Source organism: Falco punctatus (genome assembly GCF_963210335.1).
Source record: "Falco punctatus genome assembly, contig: scaffold_22, whole genome shotgun sequence".
Lineage (NCBI taxonomy): Eukaryota > Metazoa > Chordata > Aves > Falconiformes > Falconidae > Falco > Falco punctatus.
This window is the reverse complement of record NW_027660223.1, coordinates 2,895,046-2,911,489: the sequence shown is the minus strand read 5'-3', so window position 1 is coordinate 2,911,489 and position 16,444 is coordinate 2,895,046.

The following is a 16,444-nucleotide window of genomic DNA, read 5'->3' as shown; positions in this document are numbered from 1 at the left end:
ACTGCACCCTGCACCCCCCACCCCCTCCACCCGGGGTTAGGGTTAGGTTTTTGATTCAGACTATTAAGTACAAGACCAGGTGTTGTCCATGATCAAGTAGTCTAAAAATAGTAAAGCAGTAGCACTGGAGTCTACCCCAAAACAAACCCACTTGTTTAAAAAAGGTTTGGTGAAGGAGTATGGCATTATACAGGAAGATGTAGCATTTCAAAGACAGTAATAATATCGGTGAGTTATGGATTTACGCTAATGTATTTATTCAAACAGTATAGTACAAAGTACAAGTAATTAAGCTAATGTTCCAGGAGGTGACACTGCTCTGGTCATTTTCAGCTGTTCACATTATAGAATTCTGATCATTATAATCAGTGATTATTTCTTTTACTTGAATGCCTTTTGTATTGTTGACTTCCATTTATTATGAATTTTCTAGTCTACCAGTGACTGAAAAAGTGTTAATTAGATTATGCTTTCTTTCAAGGAAAAATGAATTATTTGAGAAGAGGCCGATGCTTGTTCATAGTTTTAGCATTTTTGATTTTATTTAAGACTTTATAACAAATTACTAGATATGGCTGACTATATTCGGGTTGTGATTTGATACACATGAGCAGAATGTACTTTCATTTTATATTACGTATTATATATTAGACTTCTCTTTTCCTGGGATGGTAGATTGAAATTGTCATGGATAGAAAGAACTTGAGGAATTGCAATCCAAGTGGTGGTGTCAGCTTTTTGTAAATGCTAAGGTTTTTTCAGACTAAGCAAAGGTATTTGGGAGGTTATATATCTATTTTCAGCATCCAGTGCTTAAAGGGAGTGGGGGACATAACCTTAAATTTAAACCTCCTCTTGCCAGTTCAATAGAATTGCAGGTGAAATGGTTCTAATTTCACCTTTTTATACTACCCAATTGAATGAATACCAAGGTGGGGGAAGTATATCAAATTACTTCAGGTGAAAAGTGATACATGCACTTACTCATTTGGTTCTCTCCAGATTTGGAATTAAAAACTTTACCACTTATTACATGATCCATAAATCTTTGTTGAAGGGAAATGCAACTGTTTCATACTCTTATGATTCTGATGCTTTTGATAATTTGAAAATGACTATTATAGAAATATTTAAAACTCCGTTTCCAAATCTGGCTAGTTTCTGTTACCATCGACTTGTTCCTCTGTTATGTAATTAGTTCTGTGACTAAAAAAATAGCCTGAAATTTACTGTCCAGTGAAACGGATAAGTTCTGGATACCTATTAATTGCAGAACTTGAAGGGTAGTTATTTAGTTATCGGACTTGCCAGCGCTGGCGAGAAGAGCCGGCCACGCAGCCTCTTGCTGCTCAGCTGCTCAGTACGAACCGCATCCGACCGTGCAGTTTGTCTAACCCAGTCAAAAGGTCAATTGTCCCAAACAGACCCTACTCAGCTGTGCAGCACTTGGAGTACACCAGGGTGCTCAGTGGCTCCAGGGACTCTGCCAGCGATGAAACCTGCTACTGCTGAGGCGGGGGAGCCCCCAGGCTTGGTGGAGGAGCGAGGAAGAATGGCACTGAGAAAAGAAAGGACAGGCAGCTGGGAATTCTTGCTTCTTCCTTCTGCTCCCCCAGTTGCTCTCAGCCTAAGGGTGGCCGCACAGATGCGTCCCCTGAAGGCCATCTTCTTCAGTCCTGTTGGCCATCAGTGTTTCTGGAGCTGTCGAGCAAGAGTGTTAGACTCTCTAGACACAGAATTCTAGAAAGCTCTCAAGAAACAAGCTCTGTTGTGCTTCCAAACTAAGATGCACAACATTTTGTGGAATTCTGATACTGGTTTTTGTTTAAATTAGCATGTTATCAGTTTCCTCTTCCCCCCCCCCCCCCCCCCCCCCCCCCCCCCGTGATAACTGGAACCCATATTCTTTCCTGAAGGTGGAATTTTAAGAGGTATCTTTTTAAGGTAATATGGATGATGTTGAAGTATTATATTAGTCACTGTTTGTCCACCAGGAAAAATGCTATCAGAAGAAATTATTCTTATTTAAATGAAGTTTTTTTCATGCTGTCACAGCTCTATTTTCTGTATCAGCTGCCTTCATGTATAATAGTAAAAATAATACAGGCTTATAAGTGATGATACTGTTAAAGCAGAATACCAGATTTTGATATACACTGTACATACCCAGCAACGCTTCTGCAGGGTGGTACTGTGTAATATTAATAAGACTCATATGCTTATTTTTAATCAGTTTGCATGGAATAGGAAGCTAGTGTAGGGAGCTTTGGTGAAAATGGCATAAATGCTGGAAGAGTTTAATGGGAATTTTTAAATAATCCTAGGTCCAAAGCCTAGTCTTTTTTTTTTTTTTTTTTTTCAGTCTCGGGGTTGATGGAGATTGGGTTATAGAAATACAGAATTTTTTTAGAATAGGATTTTTTTAATACCAGCCTGTTTTATTTTCTGTTGTGCATTTTTTTAAAGCAATTTTGCAGTATAGAGAAATACTAAAGTAATCATGACAACGAAAGTACCGTATTTCTTTAAACGACTTTTTTTTAATAGTCAGTGCTTCTCAGGGTAGGAATTGTGCATGTCTGCATTGCTGAATAGCATGTAGCATGGTAAGGCCTTAACTGGGGTCTGTGGTTACTCTTGCAGTCTAAATAAAAACTATGTAAAAAGCTCCAATGTAAAAACGGTTATACTGATGGGTTGGTTAGAAGGCATTCCAAAATGGAGGTTTATTAGTATTACTCAACTAACAGGCACTTAGCTTTGTTTATTTACATTGCATGGCTTCTTTATTCAAGCAAGATTTATTCCTTAAGGTTGGATTAAATCTACACTTAGGCTCATTTTTATATTTAAAGAATTATTGGCCTTATCATCAAGCTTTAGGAGAAGGCAAATCATACGGGTTTTCTGAGCTTGTTTATGGCGCCGCTTGTTACTTGTCTTTCTACTCCACACCAATGCTCACATTATAGGTAGATTTTTTTACCTCTTAATTTTATACCCTAATACAGACATTTCCAACAAAACCTGTAGCTGTACAGTAGTTCTAATTGTCTGTTATTCATCTTTTCCTTCTTGTGAAGGAGTTGATACTGACTATTATCAGTAACAGGCTCCAGGAGTAAGTGGATAGCAGTTTTACAACAGCGTATCTGTTTCTCTGACTAGTCACCTAAAGTTCTGTCCCTTTCTGTGCCATTCTTAGCCTTCCCTTCCCTGCCTCAGGAACGCTGCAGGTTCAATGTTCTAGTATGAGAGTTACCTGATCTGGTTTTAGAAGTTAAAATTAAAAGCATGTGCTGCTATGTTGTATCTAGAAATTAACAGCAAGATTTAGGTTTTAAAGCAGAGAAATGCTGTGCTTAGTTCTCAGAAATATCGACAAACTTGCTTCTGTATTTTTCATTAAGTATATTCAAACGTGATATGAAGTGATCTGTCTTTTTATGGCCCGCCCCAAAATTGTTTGAGGATCTTCAAAAGCTATTTAAAGTAGAAGAGGGGTGGTAGAAAGTGCTTTTAAAGTATAAAGCTCCTGAAGTATTGTGGGTAGGAAGGTTAAAGTAAATTAGGTACAGAACAAATGTATCTTTGTGGTTCTTCCTGAATAATGGTTTTCCATGACAATTTGCAAGTGGCACATTCGCTGAAAAGCACCTTGAACGTGTGCCACTCATAATAAAGAGGCAACATTAATGTCCAAGGTGTAAAGTATGAGAGTGTTCCTGTTTACTCCTGTCTCTGCTTAGAACAGTTTTGTACTTAGTCTTCCTTTGTATTTTAAGTTTCTTTCTATACAATGTCTTCAGAATGCTTCTAGCATTTAAACACATTTAAAATGTAAATACATTTAAGTTCCTTGTTACACTTCACAGGATTGTCTTGTGTTTGCTGCTAATAAAAAAGTGTTAAAACAAAAGAAACAAAACAAAAAACCTTCTGAGGAAATTTTTTCATGGATTAAGGTTTTGTATAATGACTTTACATGTAGAACTAAATCATTTAAGCATGAATGTGATGTCTGCTTTTTTGTTGTTTGTATGTAACCTGAAGATGTGTTGCAGTATGTTGAACAAGTGTTGCAATTCAGACTCGGATATAAAATTTGCAAGTGAAATTTTTCTACAGTAAAGAAAGAAAAATTGTACTGCAGTGACTCAGATTTTTACAGGGTACTAACCTTTTTCAAGATTGCAAGCAATATATTTGAATTAAAATTTTGTTCCTCCTTCAGATTGCTTTGTGGAGGTGAAGAGGGATATTTTAAATGCATGCTGTGTGGGACTGCTGATTTATATGTGTATGTACAATTGTGTTTTGGAATGTCTTCAGTAAAGCAATTTTTACAAGTGGAAGTAAGTCAGTTTTATCTGGAACAATTCTATATTAAAATTTTTAAAACAGCACTCATAGATTCGATGTTATCTTTAGGAAATACACAGGCATAAAGTCATCAAACAATATGTTCTTGTGTCCTGATGTTTTTCCATATGGTAATACTGAAACATGTCAGCTTCATTTGTTGCAGGAAACAGAGGGCTTGAAGGAACAGAGCACCGAAAGCCAAATCCCATCCCATAACTCTTCAAACTTACTTTTCCCTCTCTCATCCCCACCCCGCAATCATATTTCCTGGAGTTCCCATCCATATTTGCATTCTTCTGGTCTCTCTGTTCTTTTTTTCTGAATCATACTTCTGGGTTTTTTTGTAGAGGAAAAGAACTGCTGAGAGAATGCCAAATAAGCACAACTACTGTTTGTTGCCCTTGCAGTTCCTTCAACAGCCTTCAAAGTACTGAAGATTTCTTGGTTAAGAAGTGTTATACTACAAGGTTTATCAGCTGTGCAGTGTTCCCTGGCCAAGCTGGGAAAGGGCTTGTCAGAGGACTACATACTCTGCCTTATTTTATCTTAAAAGAAAAGTAGCTCTTCCTTGGTACCGTATTCAAACTGCCCAAACTGGTTTGGGAATGGTAGACTAGTGTGATGCTTAACTCTCCTCAAATGCTGCACAGCCTGGCTTCTGTTCCCATTTGATGTCTGCAGCTGGACGCTGAGTGTAGTCTTTCAGCTTCCAATGCTACTCATTTCCTTACTCCTTCCGTATGTAAATAGCAGTTGTATGGGTTCTATTCTCTTGCTTTCCCTTTTCAGTTTGATGATTGTAGAACCCTTTTAAGGGGCTGTTGAAGGAAAAGAGTCTCTTATGGAGCCATCCAGCAACATGACTTGGTTATTTGGTACCATCAGAGACAACTGAAATATGACTGAAACACATTTTGCAAGTAAAAAGTGACGCTGTGGTCAATGGAGGAATTTTGAAGAACAGTGTCCTAAATTTGTCTCCTCTGGAGGTTACAAGTCCACAACTAGTTACTTACACTATGAACAAAACATATTCTTGGATTAATTTATCTGATCTAGTGACATATGTAAGATCATATCTAGTTGACTGGGGAGAGTTGTGTTAGGTCATAGCGATCCTCTCATTCCTACTTCATCGCTTCTCAGCTTAACTGTGGCAGTTCAGTGTACGTGGCATGAAGTTACCAGCATTAAAGAAACGTCGGTTCTGTCATAGGTGTCCTGCTGTAGCACACTGGGTATCTATACAGAAATGATGATCTATCTCCATCTATGTGGAGTCTAGAGAACATCTCTTCCAGAAACCACTTGAGAATTCTTCAGCGCCTGGTCCAACACTCCCAATCTGTTGACCTTTATTTCTTAAAGAGATAAACATACAGCAGAGTGTATGCGTGAGATTATACACATGTGTAAACACACATTAGGTTATTTTTTTTAAAGAAAGGAAACCTGGTGGTGTGTGATCAATGTACTTGGATGCATATGCTTCTTTTGAGGGTGAAAGGTATTAGGTGTGCTTTTTAATGATGATCAGTTCAAGAGCTTGTATTAACTAGAATTCCTGGAACTCTTCAGCCATTACACAGAGACTGGCATGTACTCAGTCTCTGTCAGGTGTAAATTCAGCATATGCAAGTGATGCAGCTGCTAACCTCCAGTATGCCTGCAATAGAGATTTTTCACTTACTGATGTTTGCCTAGAGTCTAAAAATCAGTATGACTAAAAATGTATGTTTTCAAATATGCTTGCCTGTGATGTAACCTAGAAGTCACCATTATCACCTAAATCATACCTGATTTCATCTGCTCATTAGCTGCGTTTTCTTGCTCAGAATCTCTCACTGTCTTCATTTCCATCAGAACAGGCAGCTGAGTGGGAAACTTGGGGACTCCTGTGTCTGCTTATTTTTACCAAAGGAACTTCTGTCATTTCATAAAAACTCTCATTTTTTGATTCAAGTACAGTTTTATTTATTTTACTTATAACACTTATGTGTGTTTCTAGAACAGTGTATGTAGATTTGGAGAACAGGAGGAGAAGGGACGACAAGAGGTCACCTGCTCTATACACCAGCCTAAGGACAGGCTTATCTCTCTACACGGGTGCCAATATTTTCTGTTAAAACCTCTATGATTAAGGTTTTAAAACAGCCCCGGTCAACACCACTTGTAATACTTTACTGTCCTTACTACTAAAAAGGATTTCATAAGGCTGAGTATCTTCTTTTGATATCTTTAGTAGCTAATACAAATTTCCCTTAAGCTTATTAGTTGTCCTATCCACTGTGGACATGAAAATTGCTCTCGCTTTATGCAGCAACCTTTTGCACGTGTGGTACACATTTGCACATCACATCTCTCTCCAATTTTTTCCTTTCTTCAGATAAACTGGTTAAATCCAATTTATCTATCTTTTCCTAAAGCTAGAAACCATGATCACCACTCCTGGTATTTCAGAACTTTCTTGAAGGATAGAGCCCAAAACTATACATGGTACTGCTGGGCTTCTTTTCTAAAGTTGCTTTATAATAATGTTTACACAGGTATCATGGTCAACTTGTCTAATAATTCCTCTAGAGCCTGTGAGACTCTATGCCTCTGCTGAACTTTGTTCCAGTCTCAAAGCAAGCTGTGCAGTGACACCATCTGGTTTGGTTTTGCCTATAGAGTTCTTCCGCATTTAAATTGCTGTTTCAACCTAATTCAGTTTAAGCTGCTTTATACAAACTCTCTCCTTTCCTTGTAATAGCTTTGTGTCCTCATTCGGTGCTGCCCACACAAGACTTCTCCTGTTTTCAGGAATAGTGCTGGCGTTTCTCCCACACGAAACGTTTGTGGGGAGGGGGCTCAAAGGCTGTTGTCTTACGCAAGCAGCTTCTTTCTTACAGACTTCCATGAAACTCAATTTTATCTTTTTTTCTTTGTCAGTAATCCAGAATAAAAGGTTAACAGGAACTGTAGAGTTACATATAGCTTTACAAGCAAGAACTTAAATAGTTAGGCATACTGACTTCAAGGGGGAAGTCAGGATAAAAAAAAATGTAAACCAAATAATACTGTGGCTAAGAGATGAAAAACATATTACTGTTACTGCATTTGTGAAAATGGCAGCAATTTTTATGGTAAGTAATATTTTTTTCTCAAGGTACTACAGTTGAATGTGATTTACAGAAATGAGCTGTGGTGTTTTGTTGGGTTTTTCCCCCTTTTCCCTGTTAGTGGGCAGGAAAGAATCAAAGTGCAGGGAGTTTTTTATTGCTGCATTTGAGTATGGTCTTTTTGAACAACCTGCCTGCCGAGTTTGTTAGGAATCTTACTTAGATGGCACTGTTTGTTACACTTGTTAATAAAATATTGCCAAAGAGTAGCTTGAAATGTGTAGGTGAAGTTGCACTGATAGCTGAGCTGATTTAACAGCTCAACAGTGCCAAACAAAAATCTTCCTCTTTTCTGCCGGTGTGCCTTCCACCTCCCCTTGTATAAGCTTCATTCCGAATGCTCTAAGATGCTGCAGCTCGCTAAACTATTAGACAAAAGAACAGTTCTTTGCCAGATTGTGGAGCTGGATCAGCTTAGTACAAGGGCTAAAGAGCACCAAAAATGGCTTAATGTGGAACTAAAAGTTGGTGCATGGGGAGGAAGGAGGGGTTCAGGTTTTGAAGAGGAGCTGATTCTTCATCCTTTAGTGGACCTGAGCTATTAAGTTGGCTCCAAGGTATGCAATGCTACCCTTTGAGAAGCTGAATTGTACAACATGTTCTTCAGGAAAAAATGTTGCGCCCAGAAGTTGTGGTAAATTCTCCTGAGTCCCTATCATGTGTCCACCTGCCCCCCCCCGTCAAAACTAAATGCATGATTTGAGTCGATCTGTCCTCTTTAAGACTATACGTATTTTCTTCTGATCTGTTTCTGTTATTTTTTAGAAAGTCTTGTCTTTTTTTGTTGTTGCTGTTTGAATTGCTGATGCAGTAGCTACCAGAAGGCGGAAGATGACCTCACCAAAAGCCAAGAAAGGCACAGCATCCAGAAGGGGAGTCCAGAAGTAAATTATAGATGGAACAACAAATTAAGCTGCTCTTTGGCTTACCTCTGGGTTGTCTTTTTTTTTTGGTTACCGTAGCACTGGAATCTATTTCTTTCCTTTTAAAGTGATGAATCCTGAAAACATTAATGTTGTTTGTACCTGTTTTGAAGAATAGATGTTTTATTAAAATAGATGTTTATTAATTAGATTTTTTTTATTAAAATATTTGCATAATTTACGAATACTTCAATACGAATGCAAAGTTTTGCCAACTTTGAAGTGAGGATGTGTTTTCTTTATACACACAAATCCATATCTTACAGGCAAACTGAAGTGCTTTTTTCTGCTTTCTAATGTAGAAATCAAGCTTTATTTACTTTTGTTGTGGGTACTTTATAAAGAACAGTGGTGTTGCATCTGATTTCTTCTAATTTTGAGTAAGTCCTATTGAGGGCCGCTTAGATGTACACCAAGAGGAAGTCTGAAATGGTAGAGACACCTTTTAAATATTTTTCAAGTGTTTGAATTAAAAAAAGAGAGCGTAAGACAAAAATCACGTCCTTGCATTCCAGTTTGTTACAAAATAAGTTTAAACAATTATTTGGAGAACAGGTAGCGAATGTTAGTTATTTTTTTCATAGTATTTGTGTTTGTGTCACTTTTCTAATTATTCAGATTTTCTCTGGAAAGGAGGAGACCAGCATTTCAGACATAGAGCCCAGGGAAAAGAAAAGAACAAACCAAAATCCAAGGTCCATTCTCAACTGCCCCCTCAGGTTTTCTTTTTATGTTAGTGAAAAGTTGTAATTATTAATAATTTTGTAAAGTGTCTAGTTCAAGTGAAAGCTTGACTTGCATGTGCTTCTCATAACAAAATAATGGTTTACCTTTTTTGCATAGTTGAGAAGCATGTAACCTTCCAAAACCTTTCTTAAAAGTACTTCCTTGCCTGGCTTTGAGTCTTGTTTTCAGAGTTGTAAGTAAAAAAATGCAGTGTTTAATTTTGGTGTGAAATACCACTACTTTACATTTAGATACTGCAAAAAAAAAAATAAAAATGTTAGGGCATGAACATTATTCTTATCAGGGAGACTGCTTTATGAAGTGTGGCAAACCAAAACGAATGCATATGAGCCAGTGGGTGGTGTATTTGTGTGGATGCCCAGTGCTATGCTTGCTTGATTTTATGTCTGAATCGCTACTGAAATAAATATGTTGTAGCATAAAATGTTGAATGAATGCCGAGGTAATGTTTTGAAAACAAGGGAATCCATTGTTTTGAAATAAAACTGGAATAACATATTTAAAAGTTCATTTCTACTCTGACTGCTATACAGACTCAATCAGCAAAGTGTGGCTGGTGACTTTAAGCATAGCATGCTTTTCATTTCAGATGCAAAGCAGGACTGCTAAAGCCTCTCTCATATTTAAAACTCCTCAAACCAAACTATCATTTTAATGACTTCATTTAATTATTTTGTTCAAAAAGTATGTTACACTATTCCGAAGAACTGTTGTCAGGAAAGCATATTGTATTCTCTTGCTGTCTTGCATACTCAAAGTTAATGTCATTCTTTTGTACTTTAGTTGTTGGACGTTTTAATTGTTTTAGTAACTTATTTACCAGTAAACTTTCTCTCTTTATTTTGAAGTTTACAAGGAGTGTGTTTTCTTTTGAGACTGCCAAAGCCAAATGCAGGAAACACAGACATTTCCATATATTTGAAAAGAATGTTCTGAGGTGCAGATTTCGTAAGCCACCCCTGCCTCTTCCCACCCCAAAAAAGTCCTGGAAAAAGTTTGTACTGACAAGTGTTCTGCGAAGAAAAAGGGTGCTTTCCATCCTAGGTGAATGTTGTTTCAGGGCTTGCCTTTGCTCACAAGAGACTGCAAAGCTACAGTCGTGGCAAGCAAGAACGCCTTTGGCTCACTGTGACCTGCAATGATGTTTTAAAGCGTGGGATGGTCAGGATAAGCGAAGTGGAAGGCTGTGACAATCCCTGCAGTGCTACTGTACATACCGCATACTGTATGTGCTTGCACACGTGTGTGTTGTTTTGCAGAACAGGGATAGGGAAACGGTAGGATTTTGTTGCCATCCCTGATTGAAAGTAAAGCCCCCAACACAAAAGAAGCAAGCTGCCTTTAGACTGCATTTACGGCTCTTGGTGACTGCAGGTGTGTGTAAATATTAGAGAACAGCAGGGTCCTGCATTCCCAGAGCCACTTGAGCAGTGCCGCGAAGACAAGTGTCCTTACTGGTATTGCAGTCATACTCCCAAGCTCTCCTGCTGTTTCCAACCTGTGCGCACAGCCATGAAAAAAACAGACTGACTGTGGATAACTGGCTAGCTGAAAAGGGTCTCATAGCCATAGTCCAGCTGGCTGGACAAAAATGCACATCGCTCTCAGCTTATCTGAAGTAAAGCAAAATACACTGTCTTTGGCTGTTCTTGTTACACAATAACAGGAAGATTTCGGTGGGAAAAGAATGTTGCAGGTGGGAACAGAAAACTACAGAAGAGAAACTAGGGGCGGACTTGGTATTTAGGCAACTAACCAATAATGAGCTTAACTTTTGTAATATGTATGAGCTAATTATAACAAGGCATAAAAGGTGACTGTGAGGTACAATAAACGAACTCTGCTGATCACTCATATTGAGTGACTGTGTCTTCCCTCCGTCGCGACAAATGGCGCCCAAAAAGGGACCCTAGAGAGGGCTGAACCTGCGAGCCACGGTTCGACGGAGATTCGGGTACCGGTCCTGAAAGCAGCGCAGGAGGCGGAAGGGCACAGTCCCCGTGCCCGGGAGCACCTACAGAGGGTCCCGCCGGCCACACGTCGCCGAAGTCTCGCAAAGGCTGCAGCAGCGCTGACGAAGGTGTGGAGAGACAAGCGACGTACGATTCGCTCATATGCTTTTTAGAAAAGCGGAGCGTTCAGGACATAGATTGTAGAAAGGAATTACCCGGGTTATTAGCGTATGGGATAGCATCCGGGACCCCCGCGGCAGCGGCGAGCGGCGGCGCGCAGCCCGGCAGGCCCCTTCCCGGCCGCGGTTTCTCTCCAAGGCGGCACCCCCCCCCCCCCCCCCCTCCGATCGTCGCCATGGCGATGCAAGCGGCCAAGCGAGCTAACATCTGGCTGCCCCCAGAGGTCAATCGGATCCTCTATATTCGGAACCTGTCGTATAAAAATCACAGCGGAGGAAATGTACGATATATTTGGGAAATACGGACCTATTCGACAAATCAGAGTTGGAAACACTCCTGAAACAAGAGGAACAGCTTAAGCTTCTCAAGGGAAAATACGGAATTGATTACAAACCCACCAAAAAAAGTGCTTCAGATGTCCCCTACAAGAAATGGGTTTCTGCCTTGAACTAGCAAACATCTCTGTGTTTAAAATGAAGCCTTTTTGCCTTGATGGAGATAATTTATTCTGTATTCTGTATTTATGCTGTATTCTGAATGTGGAAATTGGTTGGGACTAGGAGGCTGGCTTAAAGGCATTTTGCAAACGGGATTATTATTTTTGATCATTATTGTAATAATAGTTTTTTGATCAAAACCAGCCAAAATTATTTGTAAGCATTAGGCATATCTGAAGAGAATGCCTTTATTTGAATCAGCAGTTAAGGTGTAGTTTAGTCTGATGCTGTGGTTTTATCTGCTCCTGGTGAATTTTTGAAGTGATGGAATCAGAGATACAAGGTATACTAAGAGTTACAAGGTAATAAGGTAATAATCTAAGTAAGGGTGCTGTCTTTTATATCTACAAGTGCAATATGCTTTTATGTAGCAGAGAGAAACTTTAACAATAATGTTGCTTGAGCGAGATGTGCATGTGACAACTTGGGAAAAGGGATATCACAACTGGAGTGCAACAGTGTTTCTATGTCTGGCAGAGTGAAATCTTTCAAGACCTGAGTTTAGACAGTCTAAAATAAATTGTTAGTATTCAGAAAACCCGTCTTAAGCCTCTTTTGCTTACATAGTGTTATGGAAGTCAACTGCTATTGTAGAGAATTAATGATTTTTCAATACATATTAACAAATACTACTATTTTAACTTGAGGCAGTTAAGTGAGAAATACTCACGTGTAGCATTTGAGGGAATGTCAGCATAAATCGCACTTACAGTAAGACTGCATTTTTAATTACTGTACTTGTTAAGATTCGATGATGCCATAAGGCTAAGGCCTTTTATCACGGATTGGTTCTGAACTAAAAGGTGTGTGCACACGTAGATATGCACATTTGTGTTAATTTCCTTAATTGGCTACAAAATAATATAATTAGGTTGGGGACTAGATCTTGGGAATTTGTCTATTATACTTCTGTTTGTTAAGGAACGTGCATAACATACAGCACCCATGTAGGCTTGGCTTGTGGCATAGTTGTCAAATTTAGCATAGACATTCAGACAGATAAGCAAGGTACTCTTCTTGTGTGTATCACCTACAAGCCATTATGGCTTAGTGTGTAAATCTGTATGTAACTGTTGAAAAATCCACTTATGAATGTATATAGCTTAGAACTAATTTTTTCCCTTTGTTAATTCTTTGATATCAATGAGGTATTCTTCAGAAAATGTATGGACTGGTTGGTTGCATAAGGGCAGTTGTTATTTGGACAGAAAATTGTTAATGGTCAGGGATTTTCCACTACAATATTTGCAAATATTCCTAGTCAAACACCAGTTTGGTTTCTTTTTGGGTTTTGAGCTTGCATTAGTCCATGTTCAGAACTTTAAAATTACCTTTGAATTTTTTAAACTTTTTATATCACTGGAACAGAAAGAGCATCTAAATTAAAGCTTCAAGCTAACTTTATTTTTCAAGTATTTCTGGAATTATCCTTCTGAACTGAGATTTTATAAGTTGGCTGTGTATTTTCCTGTGTTAAAATGCTGTTATTGAAAATGGTCAACCAAGCCTATGTCGCCCAAAATAAAAACGGGGGAATTGTGGATAACTGGCTAGCTGAAAAAGGTCTCATAGACATAGTCCAGCTGGCTGGACAAAAATGCACATCGCTCTCAGCTTATCTGAAGTAAAGCAAAAGTTACACAATAACAGGAAGACTGCAGTGGGAAAAGAATGTTGCAGGTGGGAACAGATAACTACAGAAGAGAAACTAGGGGCGGGCTTGGTATTTAGGCAACTAACCAATAATGAGCTTAACTTTTGTAATATGTATGAGCTAATTATAACAAGGCATAAAAGGTGACTGTAAGGGACAATAAATGAAGTCTGCTGATCACTCATATTGAGTGACTGTGTCTTCCCTCCGTCGTGACAACTGACATCTACAGCACAGCAGGGAAACTCTTGAGTAGGGAATGTTAAAGACTCCGCTACCTATGTTTCAAAGTGGCCACTATACATGATAAATCTTCACAGGAGAACTAGTCAGCACTTCAGCTGATGGTGTAATGAGGCTATTGATAATGAAGCACAGAATGCTTCTTTTAGTGCTTGAACGCTTTGCAGACATTGTTTCTATTTTTTTTTTTCCTTAATCTAAAATATCTGGCGAGAGAATCAAATTCAGGATGGGTATAAGATATTTTTTAGATGGTGCTTCTTTGCTAATTTTTACAGGAATAAGTTAATATAAAATATTAACGTAATTCCCGATGTCTGTTACAGCTAGCATTAAGAAGGGTCAGTTGCTTTCCTGAGTAGTTTGACAGACTTTACTCACTGTTTTATCCTAGTGAGCTGCCAGATTTGGGATGCCATAATAACAGTAATGCAATTAGGTTTTCTGCACGTTGTCTGGTTGACTTCTTAATTAAGAGTTTCTTTCCCTTTGGGAATAAGACTAGACAGCCTGTCATTTGCTATTACTAATTCTGCTTAAGATTATCACTGGAGCTTTTTTTGTAATTAGCTGTCTTAGTTGGCTCTTAAATTTTAATAGCCAATTGAAGCTACATTTTAGCCAAGTTCCATACCTAAATTGCATTCAGTCCATTAACAAAGTTGGTTAAAAGGCTCTTAAAAGAAAAGCCAATAGATGGTGGTTAGCACTTCCGTGTTTGCAGCAGTAGCAGTACCAGCCTCCAGTGAACATTCTCAAGAAATGGCACTTCCTTCTAGCAAAGGAAGAGAACAAAGAATGACCAAAATTTGTTTTGGGAGCAAAGGCTGATTATGCAGAATACTTGTAGAAAAAAAATAAAATTGAAGTGCGTCTTTTCTGGAAGAAGGTGGGGGAGATGCAGAAGGGAGAAATGAATGGTTCTGCTCAGACTTGACAGGTTCTGGAAAAGCCAAATAAATGAAGTTACGTTTTTCTCCATTTCAGCTGATCAAAATTATTAGCAAAACCATCTGAAGCACCTTGTGGTGGAATCGTCACCTTGCTGAGTTTAGTTTGTAAAACATCCTGCCAGACATTAAAAAAACTGTAAGGATGCCAGCACATAGGCTCAGAGCACCGCTTCTCTAGTTGATAGACCCTATGATTTTCTTTTATACTGAAGACCATGGCTGGATACCTCAGCCTCCCAAATAATTTAATGTAACATCAGTCTGAATTTTTTATCCCTAATAACACTTGTTTAAATTAGATTTTTCTCCTCTTTTCTTTCTTTAAGGTGTAGACAGGAGATTAACAGCCTTTGGATCATCCCGTGACAAATAATGGCTGTCTCAGACTTTTCTGCTTTTTAAAAAATAAATAAATCTTTACTGCTGTGAAGACATCAAATATTAATACTACTACAGTTTTAATACAGAGTCTACTAGTTGCTGATGAGTTGTTTCATGGATGGTTTGCAATGCCCTGTATGTGTGACGATAGGTAAGTATCAGTGGCTTCATTGCAGGAGGTGTGAGGCAAACCCCAGATTATGTCTGAATAATCAGTGTGTGTGTGTGTGTATCTATCTATCTATCTATCTATCTATCTGCTTTTACCAGCATATATAGTGGGACATCTAAATTAGAGTTTCCAGAGTGCACCACTTCCATTGTTCAATAAGACGTAGAGCTGGAGCTCTTTGAACATGAGTTGGATCCTGTTGCTTGTAGCTGACCTGCAGAATCAAACCGACTGGAAATGCTCTGTGGCAGTAAGTGCCGGTTCCTTCATCTCTCTTGCTGTTCTGGGGGTGCTGGGCTCTCTGTGACGATGCAGTACTCAAAGGGGGAAGGAATCTTATGTGTCTGAAGGCTGATTTTCACGATGTCCTTTCTCACAGGTAGGGAGAAAGCAGATGTGGTGGGATCAACTTCTTTGGAAATTCCTAGAGTCCTAGTTGATCTCATGGATAGCTTTATGCAACCGCATGCTAACTCACATGCATTTCAGTTTTCTTCCCCCATATTTTCAAGACTGAGCAGCTGAAGATTTAGAAAGGTGATTCTATGAATTCTTGCTTCATTTTAGGCCTTCTTTATCTCTATAGATGATACCTCTATAGCAACAGTTTTGGGGTTTTGCGTGTTTTGCTCTTTGGGTTTTTTTTCCTTTTCTCCTGAAGCGATACATAAAAAAGGGAATATACTATTTCTGTGAACTGTTTTTCCTGGATGCAGAGTAAGCCGGACAGCTTAGAAAAATGCAGCAGCTCTAATTGGATGCTACAGACTAGTTTTTCTCTGCACTGATGGGCCATGTTTTTAAACATGAAGTCAACCAGCAGTATTGCACTTGTACTTCTTTCTAGTTGTCTGTGTTTCATTTTATCTCAATCCAAACCTGTCTTCTTTCAGACTAGAGCATATCCTGCTCATACAGGCTTTCATGCCAGATTTTAATGCCCTTGCATCTAGGTCTACTGCATACAAATAACTGAAGCATTTTCAAATGGACCTCAAGTTCCACAGCTCCTAAGCTGCTGACAAGTGAATCCTGACAGCTTTTTCTCCATCATTGTGAATGCTGCAACAAGCCAAAATTGAGGTTTTGCATTTTGTCAGGGATATCCCAAACAGTAAAAGAGTTGTGGAGGAACTGTTATTTGATGGGAGAAAGATTGCCTCCTGTATTTCTGCCCCTTGTGTTGGAAGGTCAGCTTTCCAACCCTGCAGACCTT